Below are 22,368 nucleotides of genomic sequence, written 5' to 3' on the forward strand. Positions count from 1 at the left end.
TCCTGAAAGTCACAAAAATAGATGTAAATGAACAAAAAGGCATTTCCTCTTGCTGGATACTACAATGCAGCAGCATAAAGCTGTCAGTTCTCCCAAAGTGAATTTATTAATTTGATGAAATCCCATTAAATATAGTAACAGCTTATTTATGAAGCTAGATAAGTTGACAAAAAGGTTCATAGGGGTACTTTCAGTTTCAAATCTGACTTGTAAAGAGCTTGGAGGTTGTCACACTGTGTTTACAAGAAAAAGCGGTACAAACTGAAAAATCAATTATTTTTCTTTAACCCATTAGAAAACTGAGGTTATAAGGCAAATTGCTACCCCCAAATCTGGAGAAGCAAGCTCATCTGGAGAGACACAGCTGAGATCCGCTCACCTGGAACAGAAGTCTCTGGGTCCATAAACTAGTAGGAACTTTCAAATGGTAGTTTTGATGAACTGCAGGAGAGTAAGTTTGAACTCGAATTGGAATGAGAAACTCCTGGGGACAGTAGCCTTAGGGTCTATAATTCTGTGAGCTTTCCTTTTAGGAACTTTATCAGGTTCTCAAAGAGAAGACTGAGAAAGACACCCTCATGCCTCTGATAGGGGGAGGGAAGAGTAATCATTGTGAAATACAGAAATATGCCCAGAGCTTTCTTTGTAACAAAGGTTTACCTGAAGGGAAAAAACATTGCCAGAGTCATGATGAAATCTTTCTTGATCTAATCTGTGATAACCTGTGGGGTTCCTATCAGTAAATCATTCCTCCCACTCCAGTAGCCTCTAGCTTTCCTGTCTCACCTAAAGGGGTTTAAAATAATGTTAAAAGGTGTCAGGAATTAGAAGCAATAAATTGGGAATGTCATAGCTAAAGAAGGGAGCAGGAATGAAAGGAGAGAAACACAGGTGAAGGTCATAGCCCCAAAAGAGAGGACCACTAAACACTGAGATTTAACTGGAATATTACAGAATGCTTCCATCCCTCCACACCTTACCACCATACTACCACACAAACAAGATTACTGTATAATTACAATTGGATTACAGCTAAAGGAGCAGCAAGATACAGACTCTGAAATGTACTTAGGAAGTCCCAAAATCAAGAAGGGAGAAAAAAAACGAGGGACATATTTGAAGCCTCTGATAACTATAGCTACAGGAAACATTAAACATAGCCCCACTCCTAGGCAGGTTAACATAAATCCTCACATTAAAGGCCCATTTACCTCAGTTCATATTATCTGATACAACATGTCCAGTTTTTAAGGTATGACAAGGCAAAGAAAGGCAAAAGGCAAGAAAATAATCAGTCTGAAGAGACAAAGCAAGCATAAGAACCAGACTCAGATATAACACAGATGTTGAAATTATCAGACAGGGAATTTAAAATAATTATGATTAATATGCACTGTAGGGAAACAACATTCAAGAAAAGATGGGTTATTTAAGCAGAGGGATGGAAACTCTCAGACTCAAAGGGAAATGTTAAAAGTAAAAAGCACTGGCCGGGCGTGGTGGCTCATGCCTGTAATACCAGGACTTCGGGAGGCTGAGGCGGGCAGATCACGAAGTCAGGAGATCAAGACCATCCTGGCTAACACGGTGAAACCCCATCTTTACTAAAAATACAAAAAATTAGCCGGGCATGGTGGCGGGTGCCTGTCGTCCCAACTATTCGGGAGGCTGAGGCAGGAGAATGGCGTGAACCTGGGAGGCGGAGCTTGCAGTGAGCCAAGATCGTGCCACTGTACTCCAGCCTGGGCAACAGAGCAAGACTCTGTCTCAAAAAAAAGAAAAAAAGAAAGAAAAAGCACCGTAACAGAAGTGAAGAGCATCTTGGATGGGCTCATCAGGAGACTGGACACAACCAAGTCTCAGTGAGCTTGCAGATAGGTCAATAGAAACTTCCCAGATTTAAATGCAAAGAGAAAAGAGGAAAGGAAAAGTATAAAAACAGAACATTCAAGAACTGTGAGGCAGTTTAAAAAGGTGTAAAATATATGTATTATAGGAATAAAAGGAAATTCTCAAACAAAATCATAATGATGGGGGTATGTCAACTGGACACAGGAGCCAACTGAAAGAGTCCTCAGGGGCCAAAGTTGAAACAATTTCAGCAACAAAATAAAGAAATATCAGATTATAGCCCAAAATATAGAATAAATATGCATGAGTCTATCCTGACATAAATAAATAATTGAATAAATATATGGGGAAGAATAGATAAATCTTTAGGATGGAATTTCAAATAATTTATGTAGATACTTGATCCTCACAGAAGAGAAGCATAACTCCCCAATCTTTAAGTGTGGTCTATATATAGTGACTTCCTTATCAAGAGTAGTATGAAGAGGGTAACTTCACAGTGGAGAAACGATAAAAACTCTCTCTGCCAAGTGTTCAAGGTTCACATCAACAGTGATGTCACGTTGACAATATATGATAAGTATGTCACTTTCCATCTTTGGTTTTCCTCTCTCAAACCCAAAACCCAATATAATCATGGGGAAAACATCAAAGAAATCCCAATTGTGAGATCTTCTATAAAATGCCCGACCAAGAATTCTTAAAAACTGTCAAGGTCATCAAAAAAACAAGGAAACCCTGAAAAACTACCACAGCCAAGTGGAGCCTAAGAAGATATGACAGATAAATATAATGTGGTATCCAGGATGGAATCCTAGCACAGAAAACGAACATTAGGTCAAAACCAAAGAAATATGAATAAAGTATGAACTTCAGTTAATAACAAGGTATTATTGTTATTGGTAGTTACTGGTTCAATTATCATGACAAATGTACTATACTATTTTGAGATGTTAATAATAAAGGGAAACTGTGTGGAGTATATCGGGAATTTTCTGCACTATTTTTGCTACTTTTTATATATCTAAAACTATTCTAAAATAAAAAGTTTATCTTTAAAAAGTTCATATGAAAAAACAAATATGCAAAAATTGTCAGGAAAACACTAAAAGTAAATCTATGAGGGATACTAATCCTGCCTAGATTTAATCCTACATTAAAACATACTATAGACCATATATAGCTAAAGTAATGTGGTACTGTTGCATACACTAACAGAAATTAAATAGAAAGCCCAGAAGTAGACACAAATATATGTAGAAATTAAATATATGATAAAAATGTCATCTCAAATCACTGGAACAAAGGTTTAATAAATAGTGCTGGTGTTATCGGGCGGGTCTTTGTTCTTAGAGCTCCCAAGATGGTGATGGGCTGCTCCCAAGATGGTGATGGGCTGCTCCCAAGATGGTGGCAGCCGCTCCCAAGATGGCAGAAAGCCTTTTGTTCTCTGACCTGGGGTTCTTGGCCTCACGGATTCCAAGGAATGGAACCTTGGGCCATGCAGTGAGTGTTATAGCTCTATTAGAAGCCGTGGGTCATGGAGGAGAACCATGGAACCCAGCAGCTAGTGTTCAGCTTGATTAGGACAAACCCCGGCACTTAGCTGCGCAGGAAGAATGATGAGCCTCTAGCCCAAACGGGAATGGCAATGGGCGCCTTGCTGGATCAGAAGTGCAGCAGATACCCTGCCGGATCCGGAGGGGTGAAAGTCAATGGTGGGTCTGTGAAGGTGGCGATCAGCAGTGGTGGACAGAGAGCAAAACTTCAGCTCAAGCCAGAACAAACACGGAACAGAAGAGTGTGTAGTTGCAAGATTTAACAGAGTGAAAACAGCTCCCATACAATGGGAGGGGACCTAAAGGGGGTTGCCCACTCCCAGCTCAAATTCCTGGGGTTTATATCCCAATTATTGTCCCTCCCTGTGTGCTCTCAGGCAATATATAATATAACTATTTCTTTACCTCCTGCTTTTAGCCTAATTTGTATTTTAGTGAGCCCTCTTTACTACCTGATTGGTCAGGTGTGAGCTGAGTTACAAGCTCCGTGTTTAAAGGTGGGTGTGGTCACCTTCCCCAGCTAGGCTTAGGAATTCTTAGTTGGCCTAGGAAATCCAGCTAGTCCTGTCTCCCACTGGGTCAATTGATGAATCATATGGAAAAAAATAAAATTAGATGCAGACTTCACATCAAATACAAGAATAAAATTCACAAATTATCAAATATAAATATTTTAAAATGTAATTAGACAGAAGAAATGCAATTCACTAGAAGAAAGCATGAGTGAATTCCTCTTTAAACCTCATTGTTAAGAGAGGCTTCCTATGACTCAAAATCCGGTGGCAATTTTTTAAATTGAGAAATGTGAGTAGAGTTTTAAAAATAAACATTTTTTGCCAGGCACAGTGGCTCACACCTATAATCCCAGCACTTTGGGAGGCCAAAGCATATTAGGGACAGGCCCCCAAATCTGGCCATAAACAGGCCCCAAAACTAGCCATAAGCAGAATCTCTGCAGCACTGTGACATGCTCATGATGGCTATGATGCCCACGCTGAAGGTTGTTGGTTTACTGGAATGAGGGCAAGGAACACCTGGCCCACCCAGGGCAGAAAACCACTTAAGGCGTTCCTGAACCACAAACAATAGCATGAGTGATCTGTGCCTTAAGGACATGTTCCTGCTGCAGATAACTAGTCAGAACCCATCCCTTTGTTTCCCATTTTAGTTAATCTATAATCTAGAGAAACAATGCTTATCACTGGCTTGCTATCAATAAATATGTGGGTAAAACTCTGCTCGTGGCTCTCAGCTCTGAAGGCTGTCAGCCCCCTGATTCCAACTTCACACTCTGTATTTCTGTGTGTGTGTCTTTAATTCCTCTAGCGCTGCTGGGTTAAGGTCTCCACCGAGCTGGTCTCAGCAAAGGCAGCCAGATCACTTGAGGTCAGGAGTTTGAGACCAGCCTGGTCCAACATGGTAAAACCCCATCTCTACTAAAAATACAAAAATTAGCTGGGCATGGTGGTGGGTGCCTGTAATCCCAAATACTCAGAAGGCCGAGGAAGGAGAATTGCTTGAGCCTGAGAGGTGGAGGTTGCAGTGAGCTAAGATTGTGTCACTGCACTCCAGCCTGGGTGACAGAGCAAGGCTCCATCTCTAAATAAGTAGATAGATAGATAGATAGATACCTTTTTATTGCAAGAAATACCGTTAGTAACATCAAAAGACAATAAACTAGGGGAAGAAAGAGCACCTTCTGTCTACACTGGAGACTTTTTCTTCCCAGAAAAAAAAAATTTAATTTAATTTAAAAAAGACAACTGACAAACTAGGAAAAAATATTTGCAACATTATTGCAATAGAGATATTCCTAAGAAATAAAAAAAAACTTTAAAAAATTTAGAAAAATATTTAGAATATAAGAACTCTTACGACTCAACAATAAAAACACAAACAACCTAATTTTAAAAGCCATTTGAATAACAGTTCATGAAAGAAGATATATAGCCCAGGCACAGTAGCTCACACCTGTAATCCCAGCATTTTGGGAGGCCAACACGGGTGGATCATTTGAGCCCAGAAGTTCAAAACCAATCTGGGCAACACGGCAAAACTCTGTCTCTACAAAAAAATACAAAAATTGGCCAGTCTTGGTGCTAAATTTGCAAATTTAAAAACAAAAAATAAAGAAGATATACAGAGGGCAAATAAGTACATGACAAAATGTTAGACATCATTAATCATTGAGAAAATGTAAATTAAAACCACAAAGACATACGACACATTTACTAGAATTGCTACAATTCAAAAGAATGACATTATCATGTCAAGACAGGGATGTAGAGCAACTGGATATCTCAAACATTATTGGTGAGAATGCAAAATAATACAGTTCATGTGAAAAATAGTCTAACAGTACCTATAAAGTTAAATATATTATATGAACCAGCAATCTCATTTGTAACTATCCAAAATAAATAACAATATGTGACCACACAAAAACCTATGTGGAAATATTTATGACAACTTTATTCATAATAGCCAAAAACTAAAAACAGCAACATATAAACATACTGGTAAATGGAGAAACAAATTGTAGTACAACCATGCAATGAAACACTACTCACCAGTAAAAAGGAACAAACCACGAGTACATGTAGCATGTATGAATTTCAAAGCATTGTGTTAACTGAAAGAAGCCAGACACAAAAGACTACATACTTTATGGCCAATTATATGACATTCTGGAAAGACAACAGCATATAGAGAGAAATCAGATCCATGGAAGCTGGGGGTAAAGAGAGGGGATTGTGCAAAGAGGCATGAGGAAATTTTTAACGATAAAAATTTGTTAAAATTTTTAAAAAGAGAAAGGCTAGAATAACCTTTGTAATGTTGGAATAAATTTGAAAAATAAAACAGAGGTGGGGAGAGAAAAAGACAAATTAAGTGTTTCTTCGAGACAGATCAGGGCAGGAGTCGGATGGAAAAGAAGACATACCTGATGACTAGAGGCTGAGAGGAAGTTCCTGGGAGAAGAGATAGTTCATAAGGCTTTTTCTGGAGAAATTCTGAGTTTTTGTGGGTAAAACTTTATTTTGTGTCCCCAAATATCTTCAGGAATAAAAGCAAACGTCTCATTCGCATTGGCTCTATTGGATTTCTTGTGGATGCATTAAGGTTAGCTCCTGACTAAAACAGAGTTAGTTTATGCACATGAACATGGTTAGTCAACATCCTGCTTTTGTTTCAATGTCTCAGATCAAAAAGATCTTTAAGTCTAAGGTTGCTGAAATTGGCCTGCCATTTTTGGCATGCATAATTCTAAAGAGAATGACCATTTTGAAAAGCTATAATCTTTTATCCTCTTTTATACCAGGTTTATTTTATCAGAGAAATAAAAGTAGAGAGGTTTTACTCATTTCAGGGAATGCCTTAGTAGTATTCTAATGTCTATTGTGATGATAAAAATGAAAAATTAGAGGTAGGAGAAATTGCTAAGAGCGTTAACTACAGCGAAGACTGTTGAGACAAAGTTTGCATGCAACAGATTTTGTTTTCAATTTTAGTTATTTTTCTTTCTTCCCCCTCATATTCACTTCATTTCTGAAAAGCAAGTCCTCTCCAAATCTGCTTGACAGCAAGTCTTGAACACAGAATTACTTTCTTCTGTTTTATTAAAATAATGTTAGTACATTTAATGCTAACGTTTTCTTCTTGCTTCATTTGTAAACATAAATAAATACATAAAGTTATATGTAACTGTATTTGTCCGTTTTCATGCTGCTGATAAAGACACGCCCGAGACTGGGCAATTTACAAAAGAAAGAGGTTTAATTTGACTTACGTTCCACATGGCTAGGGAAGCTTCACAATCATGGCAGAAGGCAAGAAGCAAGTCACGTCTTACATGGACGACAGCGGGCAAAGAGAGAGCTTGTGCAGGAAAACTCCCGCTTATAATAAACATCAGATCTTGAGAGACTTACTATCATGAGAACAGCATGGGAAAAACCTGCCCTCATGATTCAATTACCTCCCACCAGGTCCCTCCCATGACACATGGGAATTCAAGATGAGATCTGGGTGGGGACACAGCCAAACCATATCAGTAACTTTAGTAAATTTGCATTACTGTTTAGGCAAACTATACTTTTAATATTTCAAAATAAACATTTTTATTAACTGTAGTTTTGTACAAAATGATTACAAAGATATATATTAGATAATATATATATAATAGATACATACTAGATATATATCTAGTATATTACAAAACACACAGCTATATATTCTTTTAAAACATGTGTTACATAATTTCAACTATATCTACCCTTTTTCTCTTTTATTTTGATGGAGGGAAAATTTTTTTTTATATTTATTGTCCAAAGGATATTATATTGCTTTATATTCTCAACCCTCTGAGCCTCACCCCACTCTACCTTTTTCTTTCCAAATAGCCACATTGTCATTGGATACATCAAAGAAGTCTGGATATAGCATAAGGCTGATAGATGAGAAACATAAATGAGAGGTTCCAGAAACATGGCACTGTAAGATTAATACAGGTACCACCACTGACCCTCAAAAATAAGACTTCCTTTTTTAATTAAGATTTCCATAACAATTACAACATGTTATAAATAATTACATCAAAAGCCATCTGAATTTATTATTTTACTTATTTCTTTCTTAATCCAATTTAATTTCATAACTCAATTACTTTAAAATGCTGATACTAGGAATTTGCAATTGAAGAGATAGCACATTTCACCAAAAACAATCTGAGGCTTATAGTTTCTTCAAGCAAAGTTTTCACATGGAATTTTTATTAGTTCATTTTGTTGAATGTACCTTCTCGAATTTCAGGGGCCATTGGTCATGTGATAGAAAAATCTTTGACCATTGTATTGCAGTCTTCATGAACAAATTATTTTATATTTTTGTTAAGTGTACTTATTATTAAATGACGTGATTTTTTTTTTCTTTCCAACTTTTAGGTTCTAGGGTACATGTGCAGGTTTGTTATATGAGTAAGTTGCATGTCTCTGGTCTGGTGTACAAATTACTTTGTCACCCAGGTAGTGAGCATAGTACCAAATAGGTAGCTTTTCAATTCTCATCTACCTCCCACCCTCCACCCTCAGGTAGGCTCTGGTGTCTATTGTTCCTTTCTTTGTGTCCATGTGCACTCAGTGTTTAGCTCCCACTAATAAGTGCTAACATGCAGTATTTGGTTTTCTGTTGTTGTGTTAATTTTTTTAACTGGATCTTAAAGTGGAAAACATGTTTATTAACATTCAAACTCCCCTCATACAAGGCAATATAAAAATTCTTAGTATTTTGATTATATATTAGTCTACATTTTCTAGTTACAATGATGTATAATATAATTTAGCTCTTCATAATACATTGTTTCAAGACATCATTAGTTCTGTTAAACATAAGTCACTTACTTTCAAATCCAATACTTGAATAATTTCCTCTGTACACAGTTTAGCAGGGCTAATTAGCATAAGATGCCATTTATTAAGAGGTATATGATCTGAGTATTAACAGTTGCTGAGGTTTGGTATTTTTATGCAGCATTTTCTTTTTGCTTTGATAACAATACCACAAAACTCTTAAGGATACTGAAATTTAGTAAGTAAAGTTCAGAGACATTACTTTAGCTGTTGAGTCAAATCTCTACATAACACTATAGTAATTAAAACGTTAAAAAAAAAAAAAAGAAGTGTTGAAATATGCACTAGTATAGACTGCTCCTGTCAGGATAAGACTCTTTGGAACAGAAAGAGAAAAGACAGCTTTGAGTTTCTTTGTGCTGATAGGAGGAAAGGCAATGAATTACCTTGTTGCCTCTCACCAATGATGGAAGGTCAGGTAAATGCCAGAACATATTCCAACTCAACAACTCTAGGTAACTTTGTGGAGGTGGAAGCTGGGTTATTTCATGCTAGGCGGCTGTAGCACTAACCTCATGTGTAAAATGCAAAATACTTAAATACTGTGATCTAGGTCTTAATTGCAAGCTATACTGAGGACTTTTTGTTGTTGTTGTTTTGGCTATACTTTCATTCCAAAAGAAGAGCTGAATTGATGCTTGAGTTATAGCACCAGTCTATTATTATTAGTGAAGAAGTACACTCTTGCAGATAAATACCATATCAAAATTCCTTTTTCAGCAATTTGATTAAATTTTAGAATACTAAAAAATAAGTTATTTCTACAGAAATCTTTGAAGGGAGCAAAAAAAATCAAATTACAGTATATACTTAAACATTTTAAAGGGAAATCAATCATCTTCTGAAAGTCAGATGGTATTGGCTATGTATCAGGGGAACCCACCCCCAACATTACAATGTAGGTTCTATTTTCCATAAGTGTTGACCAGCTGAGAAATAAAGAGAGACAGTTTAAAGAGAGGAATTTTACAGCTGGGCTGCCGGGGTTGACATCACGTATTGGTAGGACCATGATGCCCACCTGAGCCTCAAAACCAGCAAGTTTTTATTAAGGGTTTGAAAAGGGGCGTGGGTGTAAGCACAGGGAGTAGGTACAAAGATCACATGTTTCAAAGGGCAAAAAGCAGAACTACTGATAAGGGTCTATGTTCAGCAGTGCATATATTGTCTTGATAAACATCTTAAACAACAGAAAACAGGGTTCGAGAGCAGAGAACCAGTCTGACCACAAATTTACCAGGGCGGAGTTTTTCCTCACCCTAGTAAGCCTGAGGGTACTGCAGGAGACCAGGGCGTATCTCAGTCCTTATCTCAACTGCATAAAACAGACATTCCCAGAGGGGCTGTTTATAGACCTCCCCCTAGGAATGTATTCCTTTCCCAGGGTATTAATATTAACATTCCTTACTAGGAAAAGAATTTAGTGATATCTTCTCTACTTGCACGTCCGTTTATAGGCTCTTTGCAAGAAGAAAAATATGGCTCTTTTTGCCTGACCCCACAGGCAATCAGACCTTATGGTTGTCTTTCCTTGTTCCCCCAAAATCACTGCTTTTCTGTTCTTTTACAAGGTGCACTGATTTCATATTGTTCAAACACACGTTTTACAATCAATTTGTACAGTTAACACAATTATCACAGTGGTCCTAAGGTGATGTACATCCTCAGCTTATGAAGACAACAGGATTAAGAGATTAAAATAAAGACATGCATAATAAATTATAAAAGTATTATTTGGGAACTGATAAATATCCATATTAAAATGAAATCTTCACAATTTATGTTCCTCTGCCGTGGCTACAGCCAGTCCCCCCGTTCGGGGTCCCTGACTTCCTGCAACAGCTATGTTATAATCCCATTCACAATTAGGCTGCAACTGGACTGCAACATTATGTTCATTAGTTTCATTTTCTTCATCACTACTGTTGGTATCTTCATTGTCATCTTCGTCATAGTCTGAAGATTTGGTCATGTTCTGATATGAGTGGGATTCTGACAAAGCCCCAAATGACTGGGCACTGACAGAAGCTAAAGGTCTAAGTAAAGAGTCATTTCATTTTATTCTTGACTACCATCTGTGTCAGAGTCTGGATGGCCTTGAGAAGGAAATGTTTGCTTGCACACTGGACTAGTTTTTTTTGGTTTTAGTTAGCCAAGGGTCTACACACTTGCATTGATAAGATGGGAACAGGGAAGGATTCTGAGCTTGTCTCCATCTTCCTACTCATCTGAACAAATGGCACATACATCATACTCATCTCCTTTCTTGAATTTACGTATAGGGAGTTTCTTAAGTTGATCTTCACAAAGTCTGTTTCTTCTAGCTCTATGTCTATCCTGGAAAAATTTTGTGATCCAATAAAAATGAAAGCATATTTCCATACAACAAATGTCCATATCAGCTTTATTTGTAATAGCCAAAAACATGAAAATGACTATCAAGATGAGACAGATGCCCACTATAATAAGGAAGGAAATTAGGCAGCATTCCAAAGGAAGACTAAATTCTGGAACTAAAATAAGGTGGCCCCCTTTTTCATATGTGAATTCATCTTTCAGAGAGTTAGCTGATGATTCACCAATAAAGACAGATAGAATGTCAATTTTCTTTAGTACCTCAATGTCATTGGATCCAATGCTAATGAGGTCATCAGAATCAACATTGTGAACTATGGCTGCTTTGTATTCTGCTCTCTGTGCATTTAAAACCTTCATATCAAAATTACAATCAAGTCATCTAATTAACACAATGAAAGTGCCAGACGAATTGTTTTTTACTGGTGGAGGCACTATGGGTTCACAGGCATTCTCTGGTTTTGAGTTAATCAAAAAACCCTTTAAACCTTCAGCTGGAAGTCTATAACCAAACCTTGCAGGGAGGTCATCAAATGTCTGAGATGTATTTTCAAAGTTATATGCTAAAATGTCTGCTTCTACAGGCAGTAGGTTTAAGAATGCAAAGAGCTGGACAGCCAAGATGCTGTAGACTTGTGTGGCTGACAGCATAAGCATCCCTATGGAGAGCAGCACCTTGTTGTAAAATCACCTGGAAGTCCAGCCCCCGGAACACAAACAGTCTTGCTGGCCACATCACAGGAGAAGTCCCTACCCTGACTTCATGATTGAATATCTGCACTGACCCCACAGCCTGGAGTAGTAACAGGGACGACAGCACCTCTTGTGTTAATTTGTTAGGATGATGGCCTCTAGCTGCATCTTGCAAATGACATGATTTTGTTCTTTTTTATGGCTGTGTAGAAATCCATGGTGCATATGTACCACATTTTCTTTATCCAGTCCCCCACTGATGGGCATCTGGGTGGATTCCATGTCTGTGCTTTTGTGAATAGTGCTGCAATAAGCACGTGCCTGTGTCTTTTTGGTAGAACAGTTTATATTCCTTTGGGTATATACCCAAAAATTGGATTGTTGGGTCAAATGGTAATTCTGCTTTGAGCTCTTTGAAAATTCACCAAACTGCTTTCCAAAGTGGCTAGGAACTAATTCTCACTAGTAGTGTATAAACTTTCCCATTTCACTGCAAACTCACCAACATCTCTAATTTTTTTACTTTTTAGTAATAGCCATTCTGACTGGTGTGAGATAGTATCTCATTGTGGTTTTGATTTTCATTTCTCTGATGATTAGTGATGTTGAGCATTTTTTCATATGGTTGGCCACATGTATGTCTTCTTTTGAGAAGTGTCTGTCCATGTCCTTTGCCCATTTTTTAATAAGACTGTTTTTTTGCTTATTGATTTAAGTTCCTTATGGATTCTGAATATTATACCTTTGTCAGAGGAATAGTTTGCAAATATTTTCTCCCATTCTGTAGGATGTCTGTCTACTTTATTGATAGTTTCTTTTGTTGTGAAGAAGCTCTTTAGTTTAATTAGGTCCCATTGTCAATTTTTGTTTTTGTTGCAATTGCTTTTGGAGTCTTTATCATGAAATCTTTGCAATGGCCTATGTCCAGAATGGTATTTCCTAGGTTTTCTTCTAGAGTTTTTATGGCTTTATGTTTTACATTTAAGTTTGTAATCCATCTTGAGTTAATTTTTATATATAACATAAGGAAGGGTTCCAGTTTTAATCTTCTGCATATAGCTAGCCAGTTATCCCAGCATTTACTGAGTAGGAATTCCTTACCCCATTGATTATTGTTGTCACCTTTGTCAAAGATCAGATCATTGTAGGTATACAGCTATATTTCTGGGTTCTTGCACTTGTTTCTTTGGTCTATGCATCTGTTTTTTTACCATTACCATGTGTTTTGATTACTATAGTTTTATAGTATACTTTGATATCAGGTAGTGTGATGCCTTTGGTTTTGGTTTTGGGTGGGTTTTTTTTTTTTTTTTTTTGCTTAGGATTGCTTTGGCTATTCAGGCTCTTTTTTGGTTCTATGTGTATTTTGGAATAGTTTTTTCTAATTCTGTAAAAAATGTCATTGGTTGTTTAATAGGAATAGCATTGAACTGTACATTGCTTTGGGCAGTGTATTAGTCCATTTTCATGCTACTGATAAAGACATATCTGAGACTGGGTAATTTATAAAGAAAAAGAAGTTTAATGGACTCAGAGTTCTACATGGCTGGAGAGGCCTCACAATTATGGGAGAAGGCAAAAGGCAAATCTTACATGGCAGCAGCAAGAGAAAATGAGAGCCAAGCAAAGGGGGAAACCAGTTATAAAACTGTGAGATCTTGTGAGACTTATTCACTACCATGAGAACAGTACGGAGAAAACTGCCCCCATGATTCAATTATCTACCACTGAGTCCCTCCAACAACACATGGGAATTATGGGAGCTCCAATTCAAGATGAGATTTGGGTGGGGACACAGCTAAGACTGGCCCCTCCTAAATCTCATGCCCTCACATTTCAAAGCCAATCATGCCTTCCAAACAGTCCCCCAAAGCCTTAACTCATTTCAGCATTAACTCAAAAGTCCACAGTCCAAAGTCTTATCTGAGACAAGGCAAGTCCCTTCCACCTATAAGCCTATAAAATCAAAAGCAGGTTTAGTTACTTCCTAGATACAATGGGGGTACAGGCATTGAATAAATACACTCATTCCAAATGGGAGAAATTGGCCAAAACAAATGGGCTAAAGTACCCATGCAGTCTGAAATCCAGTAGGGCCTTAAAGTCCAAAATGATCTCCTTTGACTCCATGTCTCACATCTGGGTCATGCTAATGCAAGAGGTGGGTTCCCATGGTCTTGGGCAGCTCCACCTCTGTGGCTTTGCAGGGTACAGCCTCCCTCCCAGCTGCTTTCATGAGCTGATGTTGAGTGTCAGTGGCTTTTCCAGGTGCATGATGCAAGCTGTCAGTGGATCTACCATTCTGGGGTCTGGAGGGTGGTGGCCCTCTTCTCACAGCTCTGCTAGCCAGTGCCCAAGTGGGGACTCTGTGTGGGGGCTTCAAGCTCACATTTCCCTTCTGCATTGCCCTAGCTGAAGTTCTCCATGAGGGCCCTGCTCCTGCAGCAGACTTCTGCCTAGACATCCAAGCATTTCTACACATCCTCTGAAATCTAGGCAGAGGTTCCTAAACCTCAATTTTTGACCTCTGCGCACCCATAGGCTCAACACCACATGGAAGCTGCCAAGACTTGGGGCTTGCATCCTCTGAAGCCACAGGTCGAGCTGTACCTTGGCCCCTTTTAGCCATGGCTAGAGTGGCTGGGATGCAGGGCACAAAGTCCCTAGGCTGCACACACCGGGGGGCCTGGGCTTGGCAAAGGAAACCATTTTATCCTCCTAGGCCTCCAGGCCTGTGATGATAGGGTAGACCATGAATGCCCTATGACATGCCCTGGAGACATTTTCCCCATTGTCTTGGTGATTAACATTTGGCTCCTTATTACTTATGCAAATATCTATAGCTGGCTTGAATTTCTCCTCAGAAAATGGGTTTTTCTTTTCCTCCACATCATCAGGCTAGAAATTTTCCAAACTTGTATGATCTGTTTCCCTTTTAAAACTGAATGCTTTTAACAGCACTCAAATCACCTCTTGAATGCTTTGCTGCTTAGAAACGTCTTCCACCAGATACCGTAAATCATCTCCCTCAAGTTCAAAGTTTCACAAATCTCTAGGGCAGGTGTAAAACGTCACTAGTCTCTTTGCTAAAACATAGCAAGGGTCACCTTTACTCCAGTTCCCAACAAGTTCCTCATCACCATCTGAGACTACCTCAGCCTGGATTTCATTGTCCATGTCATTATCAGCATTTTGGTCAAGGCCATTCAACAAGTCTGTAGGGAGTTCCAAACTTTCCCACATTTTCCTGTCTTCTTCTGAGCCCCCCACACTGTTCCAACCTCTGCCTGTTACCCAGTTCCAAAGTTGCTCCCACATTTTCAGGTATCTTTACAGCAGTGCCCCACTCCTGGTACCAATTTACTGTATTAGTTCATTTTCATGCTGCTGATAAAGACATACCTGAGACTGGGTAATTTATAAAGAAAAAGAGGTTCAGTGGACTCACAGTTCCACGTGGCTGGAAAGGACTTATAATCACAGTGGAAGGCAAAAGGTACATCTTACATGGGGGCAGGCAAGAGTGAATGAGAGCCATGTGAAAGGGGAAATCCCTTATAAAACCATCAGACCTCATGAGACTTATTCACTACCATGAGAATAGTCTGACAGAAACTGGCCCCATGATTTAATTATCTCCCACCAGGTTCCTCCCACAACACATGGGAATTAAGAAAGCTACAATTCAAGATGAGACTTGGGTGGGGACACAGCCAAACTATATCAGGCAGTATAAACATTTTAAAAATATTGAATCTTCCTGTACATGAGCATGGAATTTTTTTTATTTGTGTTGTCTCTGATTTCTTTCAGCAGTGTTTTGTAATTCTCATTGTAGAGATACTTCACTTCTCTGGCTAGCTATATTTCTAAGCATTTTATTCTTTTTGTGGCTATTGTGAATACGATTGTGTTCTTCACTTGGCACTCAGCTTGGATGTTATTCTTGTATAGAAATGCTGCAGATTTTTGTACAGTGACTTTGTATCTTGAAACTTTGCTGAAGTTGTTTGTCAGATCTAGGAGCCTTAGAGCAAAGGCTATGGTGTTTTCTAGGTATAGAATCATATCATCTGTAAACAAAAATAGTTTGGCTTTCTCTCTTCCTGTTTGGATGCCTTTTATTTCGTTCTCTTTCCTGATTGCTCTGGCTAGGAATCTGGTACTATGTTGAATAGGAGTAATGAAAATGGACATCTTTGTCTTGTTCCAGTTCTCAAGGGGAATGCTTCTAGATTTCACCTATTCAGTACTATGTCAGTTGTAGGTTGGTCATAGATGGCTCATTTTGAGGTATGCCTAGTTTATTGAGGATTTTTAACATGAAAGAATGTTGAATTTTATCAAAAGCCTTTTCTGCATTTACTAAGATGATCATATGGTTTTTGGTTTTAGTTCTGTTTATCTGATTAATCACATTTATTGATTTGTGTATGTTAAACCAACCTTGCATTCCAGGAATAAAGCCTGCTTGATCATGGTGGACTAGTTTTTTGACATGCTGCTGGACTTGGTTTGCTAGTATTTTGTTGAGAATGTTTGCATCTATGTTTATCAGGAATATTGGCCTAAAGTTTTCTTTTTTGCTGTGTCTCTACCAGGCTTTGGTATCAGCATGATGGTTGGCCTCATAGAAAGCATTAGGGAGGAGACCCTCCTCCTCAATTATTTGGAATAGTTTCTGTTGAATTGGTATCAGCTCTTCTTTTTATGTCTGGTAGAATTCAGCTGTGAATCCATCTAGTCTAGGATCTTTTCTGGTTGGTAGGATTTTTATTACTGATTCAATTTCATAACTCCTTATTGATCTGTTCAGGGTTTCAATTTCTTCTTGGTTCAGTCTTAGGAGGCTGTACATTTCCAGGAATTTATTCATTTCTTCTAGGTTTTCTAGTTTGTGTGCATAGAGGTGTTCCTAATAGTTTCTGAGGGTTTTTTTACTTCTATAGGGTCAGTGGTAATGTCCCCTTTGTCATTTCTGATTGCATTTGTTTGGGTCTTCCCTTTTTTTCATTAATCTAGCTAGTAGTCTATCAATCTTATTTATTCTTTCAAGAACCAACCGTTGGTTTCATTGGTCTTTTGTATGGATTTTTATGTCTCCATTTCATTCGGTTCACCTCTGATTTTGGTTATTTCTTTTCTCCTACTAGCTTTGGGAGTGGTTTGCTCTTGTTTTTCTAGTTCCTCTAAGTGATGCTAGGTTGTTAATTTGAGATCTTCCTTTTTTGATGTGGATGATTAGTGCTATAAACTTTCCTCTTATCCCTGTTTACAACAGGTGAGTTTAGGTCCCAAATATCTGTTTTAGATCTCACATATCTTTGATAATTTTCTGCCTCACTGATCTAATACTGTCACTGGGGTATTCAAGTCTCCTGTTATTGTGTGGTTATCTAAATCTCTTCATAGGTCTCTAAGAATTTGATTTATGAATCTGGATGCTCCAGTGTTGGGTGCATATATACTTAAGATAGTTAAGTCTTCTTGTTGTGTTGAACCCTTTATCATTATGCAATGCCCTTCTTTGTCCTTTTTTATTATTATTGGTTTAAAGTCTATTTCACCTGAAATAAAAATAGCAACTCCTGATCTTTTCTGTTTTCATGTGCTTGATAGATCTTTCTCCATCTCTTTACTTTGAGCTTATGGGTGTCATTGCATGTGAGATGGGTCTCTTGAAGACAGCATACAGTTGGTCCTTGCTTCTTTATCCAACTTGCCACTCTGTGCCTTTTAAGTGGGACATTTATCCTGTTTACAATTAAGGTTAATATTGATATGATGTGGATTTGATCCTATTATATTGGTTTTTGGTTTCTATGTAGACTTGATTATAGTTGTTTTATAGTATCAATGGTCTATGTACTTAAGTGTGTTTTTGTGCTGGCCAGTAATGTCTTTTTGTTTCCATGTTTAGCATTCCTTTAAGAATCTCTTATAAAGCAAGTTTAGTGGTAATGAATTCCCTTAGCATTTGTCTGAAAATGATTTTATTTCTCCTTCACTTATGAAGCTTAATTTGGCTTGATAGGAAATTCTTGGTTGGAATTGACTGTCTTTAAGGATGCTAAATACAGGTCCCTAATCTCTTCTGGCTTACAGAGTTTCTGCTAAAAGTCTGCTGTTAGTCTGATAGGGTTCTCTTTGAAGGTGACCTGCCCCCTCTCTCTAGCTGCCCTCAATATTTTTCCTTTTACTTTGACCTTGAAGAATCTGATGACCATTTCCTTGGGGATGGTCATCTTGGATAGTATCTTGATAGGTTCTCTGAATTTCCTGAATTTGAATGTCAACATGTCTAGCAAGGTTGGGGTAATTTTCATGGTTAATATTCTTAAGTATGTTTTCCAAATTGCTTGCTCTCTCTCCTTCTCTCTCAGGGATGCCAATAAGTCATAGGTTTGGTCTCTTCACAAAATCTCATATTTCTCAGAGATTCTGTTCATTTTTTTAAAATTCTTTTTTCTGTGTGTTTAAATGACTGAGTTGATTCAAAGAATTGGTATTCAGGCTCTGAGATTCTTTCCTCAGCTTAGTCTATTCTGATGTTAGTATTAGGTTGGTGCAAAAGTAATTGTGGTTTTTGCTATTTAAAAGTAATGACAAAAACTGCAATTACTTTTGCACCAACCAATACTTCTAATTGTATTAAGAAATTCTTGTAGTGAGCTTTTCAGCTCTATCAAATCAATTTGATTCTTTCCTAAAATGGCTATTTTGTCTTTCAGCTCTTGAATCCTTTTACTAGATTTCTTAGACTCCTTAGATTGGGTTTCAACTTTCTCCTCAATTTCGATGATCTTCATCGCCATCCAGATTTTGAATTCTATGTCTGTCATTTCAGCCATTTAATTATGGTTAAGAACCATTGCTGGGAAGCTAGTGCAGTCATTTGGAGGTAAGAAGACACTGGCTTTTTGAGTTGCCAGAGATCTTGTGCTGGTTCCTTCTCATCTGTGTGAGCTGATGTTTCCTTAATCTTTGAACGTGCCATTCTTCCAATGGGGCTTTTTGCTTTTATATTCTTTGATGCCCTTGAGGGTTTGATTGTGGTATAAGTTGGGTTTAGTTCACTAGCTTTATTTCTTAATAATTTCAGTGGGCCAAGGCTCAGCTCAGCATTCGTGGGCTGTGTGCTCTAACCCTGGGGGCTGAGACCAGGCCCACAGCTTTGTTCTCTGGCTCCTTGAGGTTAAGTACCTGCTGTGCTAAAGGATCTGAGATGTCCCTGCTGGCAACACCACTCTGATGCAGGGGGTGCCTGCAAAAGCACTTCACTGGGTGGGTGGCAATACGGTCAAAGCACATGCAGACAACAGCAGGGCAGCAGCAGGGTGGTCGACTGTGCACATGCATGTGCTAGTGGTAGGACAGCAGCAGTGCAGTTCACACACGCATGTGCATACACCAGCAAAGTGCTGGGGGAAGGCTGCAAGCAGATGCGCACTGGCTGGGGTCCATCTGCAAAAGCTCTCTGATGGCTAGGCAGTGTCTACCAGCAAAAGAGCTATGGTGGTAGCCACTGAGAAGCACCCCAGTTAGGCATCTGAGGCTGTGTTGCAAATTGGTGCAGCCACGTGTGAACCCTGGGAGAGGCTAGCAGACAAGAGACACTCAAATCAGACTGGCCCTGTCCCATGTGGCAGGATAGACTTGTTCTGTCCAGGTCCAACAGTCAACAAAGGCCAACGCTACCTGAAGGACCATGGGAAGCCTTGGGGGATAGGTGTCCCTGTCCACACTCTACTGCAGCTATTCCTGAGCCAAACTATGAGCTCCATGCAGGCTGGGCTCCTGTTCCTGCCAACTCTCCAAGCAGCTCTCCCTGCCAGCATAAATGTTCACGGGGCCATAAAGTCTCCTGCAGCTAGGATTCCAGACATCTTTGGTGAGAATGGGCCACTCCATACCTATTTAACTCACATTTTCCCCAGGAGCTACTCGGGATCAGAAATGAGATCTAGTGCTCAGTAACCCAATGCAGGGTTCCAAGCTTCTTCACCCTTCAGCCTACTGTCTGCATCACCCTCTGTCCACATTCAATGCCTTCCTTTCAACAACCTGCTTGGAGGGTGCCAGTTTTCTTGCTGGTCTGGTCTCCCGGTGGGAGAAGCTCTTCCTGACTGTGTCTAGTCGGCTCCTGTTTTTGATTACTCTGATTTTAAAACATAGTTTTGATTAGAAAATTGAATCCTTCATTTAGAGTAGTTACAAAATGTTCAGTTTATAGACCTCCATTTAGGGATAGTTATAAATATTTCAATTTATAGATAAAAAAATAAAAAGTATAGAGTGGCTAATAGACAACTAGGATTTATACTTACAGCTTTGTACTCCATCTCCTATAAACTTTGGAGTTTTAGCTTTTCATAAACATTTACTAGTGCCCTCTGGTGACAATATACATAAGAATAAATATGTGTAACACAGGCTCCTCTTCTCATAATGCTGCTTTTCTTTAGAAAATGGAAATTGAGATTATTTAGATAAGAATGAAACTGACTTCACTCTTCCTGGCCTCTTTCCACTGAATGAAACATGTGAATTTATATATTCTCCTCTTTTCCATTGGTTTCTATTTCTCATAATTATAAACATTGAATAATCAGCTTGGAAATTATGCAGTGATACCAAGAATATTCCCTTGTACATCTTATATCTTCAGCTTTTGTGGTTTTTTTTCAGCCTATTTTCATCTTTTTATTTCCTTCACGAGGAAAGGAAAGGAGAGGAGGACATAAATGTGCTTATTTATATCCCTACTTTCTTTCATACTGCAGAACACCCACTGACCTCAGGCTACCCTCATATGAATACATAGCGTCTATTTGCAATGCACCTCTCCCCCACTCCCTATAGTCCAGTCTGAGTCTTGTCTAGCAACAACAACAAATGCCTCAGAGCTACCACAAATGAACAGTGACTACCAATCTGATGGAAACATTATAAAAGATTTTTATTTATTTATCTTTCTCTAATAAAGATTCTTGTTTTAATATTTAAAAAATTCCATTGAATGATTGGAAAGACAATGAAGGTTATAAAATTGCCATTTGTGCCATTATAATTTTGATGAAAATATTAATAGTAACTTTATCCACCTCTTCCAAAGAAGGACAGAGAAAAAGATAGTGGCCTGGAATCTTGAGGAGGGGGAAATATGAACTACTATGGCCTCTCATGAGATAAGCCTCTTCTAAAATGGTGTTAGTATCCTTTATTCCTTTGGCAACAGCCTGTGGCATTCCTTAAATTATAACTGGCCCACCAGTGAAAGAGTCATATACCTTCTATATGACAAGTGGGCCTGCCAGTCTGTTTGCTTCTGTCTCATTCATCTGCTAAACCACATGGTTTGATTTTCCTTAGCGTGGGTTAGGACAGAGTAGGGAGATAGAAGAATACTGGGAACATAAAATCGTTCTGTGTTGTTTTTTATTGTTTCAGCTTTATACTTGTTTTAAAATCTGCTGTACATAGTCTTAAAGTTTCAGAGTAGTCATATAAGAAAGAAAACAGTTTAATTTTGTTAACTCGGTGTTACCCAAGTTTACTTGACCACATTGTTTTTTCATACAACACTTTAGCATCAAGCTAGTGTTCAAAGACTATACTTTTGGAAATGCTGACTTTAAAGGCTCATAAGCCAGCAGGTTTTATCAGGTACTATTTCAGTATAATGAGTTATTTTCCCATTTAACTGTTATTCTATATCCATGTTTGTTTGCAAATTCATGGAAATAAATCTAGACCAGTAGTTTCCAACCACAGATCATCTTGCCCCCCAGGGACACTTGATGATGTCTGAAGATATGTTTGGTTGTCACAACTTGGCAGTTGCTAATAATATCTAGTTGGTATGGGGTCCAGGATGATGCTAAACATCTCACAACGGATAGGACAGCTCCCCATAACAAAGAATCATCTGGCTTATATGTCAATAGTACCATGATGGTGAAATTATCATCTAGACAGTGGTTAACTCTGAGAAGTAGGATTGCAGGTGGGGGTGAAAAGAGAAAGGTTCACTTTTGATTTTATACAAGAATACTTTACTTTTATAGTTAAAAATATAATTAATCAATGTACATATGTCATAGAAAAGTTTAAAAATACACCAAATATAAATTTAAAATTACCCTGACAGAAACATTGTTGAATGCTGTTAGAAATACAAAATGAATGTACATTCTAACCCCACATCCCACCCAGATTTCTAGAAATAGAAAAATACTATTAATAAATCCACAACAGCCTAGAATAACAATAGGGGATTGTTGTGTCAGTCTCAAAAGCATATAAAAAAAATCTCTGAAATATAGGAGGCAAGGGAGGTTACTGAAGGAGGAAATCAGAGCTCCAAATTAATAGATGTGCAGAAGTAGCTTGAAGGGTACTTCAAGTCAAAGGTAGCATACATGGGGAGCTGGAGAAGGTCTGTAGAAAACAGCAAGGTGATTTTGGGGAATCCATGGAAAGTGCAGACAGTTAGGTCTAAC

General features: G+C 38.3%; 1 pseudogene; it reads right to left on the reverse strand.

The window, feature by feature from the left end:
• The window catches only part of LOC100587996, a 38,691-nt pseudogene extending 18,483 nt beyond the window's left edge, over window positions 1–20,208 (reverse strand).
• Window positions 20,209–22,368: the final 2,160 nt, after the last annotated feature.

Source organism: Nomascus leucogenys, chromosome 11 (assembly GCF_006542625.1).
Source record: "Nomascus leucogenys isolate Asia chromosome 11, Asia_NLE_v1, whole genome shotgun sequence".
Classification (NCBI taxonomy): Eukaryota; Metazoa; Chordata; class Mammalia; order Primates; family Hylobatidae; genus Nomascus; species Nomascus leucogenys.